Genomic DNA, 3,962 nt, shown 5'->3' with positions numbered 1-3,962 from the left:
CCTCCCCTCCACCTCCTTTTCCATCTCCTTATCCCCTGCATCTCCTTCTGCTCCCCCAGCTCCTTCTCCCTTCCATGTCCTTCTCCCCTCCCTCTCCATCTCCTTCTCCTTCTACCCTCCATCTCCTTGTCCTCCCCTCCCTCTCCCCTCCATCTCCTTCTCCATCTCATCCCCTCCCTCTCCATCTCCTTCTCCATATCCTTCTCCCCTCCATCTCCTTCTCCTTCTCCCCTCCCTCTCCTTCTCCCCATCCATCTCCTTTTCCCTCCTTCTCCTCTCCTTCTCCATCTCCTTCTCCATCTCCTTCTCCCCTCCTTCTCCCCTCCATCTCCTTCTCCTCCATCTCCTTCTCCATCTCCTCTCCATCTCCTTCTCCATCTCCTTCTCCCCTCCATCTCCTCCTCCTTCTCCCCTCCCTCTCCTTCTCCTCTCCATCTCTTTCTCCTTCTCCCCTCCCATCTATCTCCTTCTCCCCTCCATCTCCTTCTCCATCTCAATTTCCTTCTCTTTCTCCCCTCCATCTCCTTCTCCTTCTCCCTCCATCTCCTTCTCCCGTCCTTCTCCTCTCCTTCTCCCCTCCCTCTCCCCTCCTTCTCCCGCTCCCCTCCATCTCCTTCTACCCTCCATCTTCTACCCTCCTCCTCCTTCTACCTTTCATCTCCTCTCTCGCTCCAATTCTTCCATTCAGCCTTACGTCTCCCCTAGCTCTCTTTCCCTGTCTCCCACTCTGTCAGCTCTGACCTCATACCTCTTTCCCCCGAGCTTTCTTCCTGGACCTTCCATTCGTAGGTGAGGGGTGACAGCTGTTCCAGGTGACAGGGCTTCCACAAGAACATATAGGTTGTGGTGAGGGGACATGTGTGGTAGGGCCAGACTGTGGTATTAGGGCATGGTCGACTAACCGGTAACATGGTAGACTAGCGGTAAGGCGGGGTATTCTCCCGTGTTGAGGGTACGGTATGTGCCAGGGGCCAGACAACCGTGACTAAGTGGAGGAGGCGCTGAGCTAAATAATTCATTCCTATGGTAAGCTGTGTGAACACACACACACACACACACACACACACACACACACACACACACACACACACACACACACACACACACACACACACACACACACACACTCACACTCACATTAGTAGACACAACTTTCACAAACACACCCCCACACTGTGCAGAGTTCTAATCTTACTTCCTAATGTTGAATATTTATGGCAGAACAGAGAAACATTGTAGTGGGGTAATCTTTGTTATGTGATTATTATACAGAGCCTTCGGAAAATATTCAGACCCCTTGACTTTTTCCACATTTTGTTACGTTACAGCCTTATTCTAAAATGCATTCAATCTTTTTTTTCCCCTCATCAATCTATACACAATACCCCATAATGACAAAGCAATAAAACAATACCAAGTTTACAGTAACCTGATCACTCAGGCCCAATCTCCACATGATGTCACAGCATCTAAAGGCTATGTGGGGGATGAGACCCAATGTAAATGAGACCGAATTCCTGCGAGGACAATAAAACCATTTGCTTAGATTAGAGTTCACCCTGTCAAGATACAAGTTACCACAGAGATTGTACATCCATATACAGTTGAAGTCGGAAGTTTACATACACCTTAGCCAAATACATTTAAACTCAGTTTTTCACAATTCCTGACATTTAGTCCTAGTAAAAATTCCCTGTCTTAGGTCAATTAGGATCACCATTTTATTTGAATGTGAAATGTCAGAATAATAGTAGAGAGAATGATTCATTTCAGATTTGATTTCTTTCATCACATTCCCAGTGGGTCAGAAGTTTACATACACTCAATTCGTATTTGGTAGCATTGCCTTTAAATTGTTTAACTTGGGTCAAATGTTTCAGGTTGCCTTCCACAAGCTTCCCACAATAAGTTGGGAGAATTTTGGCCCATTCCTCATGACAGAGCTGGTGTAACTGAGTCAGGTTTGTAGGCCTCCTTACTCGCACACACTTTTTCAGTCCTAACCACACATTTTCTATAGGTTTAAGGTCAGGGCTTTGTGATGGCTACTTCAATACCTTGACTTTGTTGTCCTTAAGCCAATTTGCCACAACTTCGGAAGTATGCTTGGGGTCATTGTCCATTTGGAAGATCCATTTGTGACCAAGCTTTAACTTCCTGACTCATGTCTTGAGATGTTGCTTCATTATATCCACAACATTTTCCTGCCTAATGATGCCATCTATTTTGTGAAGTGCACCAGTCCCTCCTGCAGCAAAGCACCCCCACAACATGATGCTGCCACCCCGGTGCTTCCCGGTTGGAATGGTGTTCTTCGGCTTGCAAGCCTCCCCCTTTTTACTCCAAACATAACGATGGTCATTATGGCCAAACAGTTCTATTTTTGTTTCATCAGACCAGAGGACATTTCTCCAAAAAGTACCATCTTTGTCCCCAGTTGCAACCCGCAGTCTGGCTTTTTTATGGCGGTTTTGGAGCAGTGGCTTCTTCCTTGCTGAGCGGCCTTTCAGGTATAATATGTCGATATAGGACTCGTTTTACTGTGGATATAGATACTTTTGCACCGGTTTCCTCCAGCATCTTCACAAAGGTCCTTTGCTGTTGTTCTGGGATTGATTTGCACAAAAGTATGTTCATCTCCAGGAGACAGAATGCGTCTCCTTCCTGAGTGGTATGATGGCTGCGAGGTCCTGTGGTCTTTATACTTGCATACTATTGTTTGTACAGATGAACGTGGTACCTTCAGGCATTTGGAAATTGCTCCCAATGATGAACCAGACTTGTGGAGGTCTACCATTTTTTTTCTGAGGTCTTGGCTGATTTCTTGGGATGTTCCCATGATGTCAAGCAAAGAGGCACTGATTTTGAAGGTAGGCCTTGAAATACATCCACAGGTACACCTCCAATCAAATGATGTCAATTAGCCTATCAGAAGCTTCTACAGCCATGACATCATTTTCTGGAATTTTCCAAGCTGTTTAAAGGCAAAGTCAACTTAGTGTACGTAAACTTCTGACCCACTGGAATTGTGATACAGTAAATTATAAGTGAAATAATCTACCTGTAAACAATTGTTGGAAAAATGACTTGTGTCATGCACAAAGTAAATGTCCTAACCGATTTGCCAAAACTATAGTTTGTTAACAAGACATTTGGGGAGTGGTTGAAAGCCGAATTTTAAGTTACCTCAGAGATCGTTCATCCATATAGATAGCATCAGAGTTCTACCTCAGAGGACAAGTTACCTCAGAGATCGTTCATCCATATAGATAGCATCAGAGTTCTACCTCAGAGGACAAGTTACCTCAGAGATCGTTCATCCATATAGATAGCATCAGAGTTCTCCTCAGAGATCGTTCATCCATATAGATAGCATCAGAGTTCTACCTCAGAGGACAAGTTACCACAGAGATCGTTCATCCATATAGATAGCATCAGAGTTCTACCTCAGAGGACAAGTTACCTCAGAGATCGTTCATCCATATAGATAGCATCAGAGTTCTACCTCAGAGGACAAGTTACCTCAGAGATCGTTCATCCATATAGATAGCATCAGAGTTCTCCTCAGAGATTGTTCATCCATATAGATAGCATCAGAGTTCTCCTCAGAGGACAAGTTACCACAGAGATCATACATCCAGATAGATAGCATCAGAGTTCTACTCAGAGCACAAGTTTCAGATAGATAACAGACATGGATAATATAGTATTATTATATCACATTCAATAGTCATTCCTATGGATATTTTAACAGAGAGATACATGGCCCCTCAGAGGGGGAATGGCTGGCTAGTCCTTTGGCATTGTCCTTTGTGTTTTGCTAGGCCATGCAGCCTCAGGTGACAGAGAGCACATAGTTTAGGACCGGGCCTACAACATAAAAAATAACAGCATGTTAGTTTTGGCTAAACAACAAAAAGATATTTTAGGAAGAAATACCTCAGCTGGCTTGAGTGCATTAA

Source organism: Oncorhynchus mykiss, chromosome 25 (genome assembly GCF_057628025.1).
Source record: "Oncorhynchus mykiss isolate SJ-2025 chromosome 25, ASM5762802v1, whole genome shotgun sequence".
NCBI lineage: Eukaryota > Metazoa > Chordata > Actinopteri > Salmoniformes > Salmonidae > Oncorhynchus > Oncorhynchus mykiss.
Note: the sequence above shows the minus strand (reverse complement) of the source record.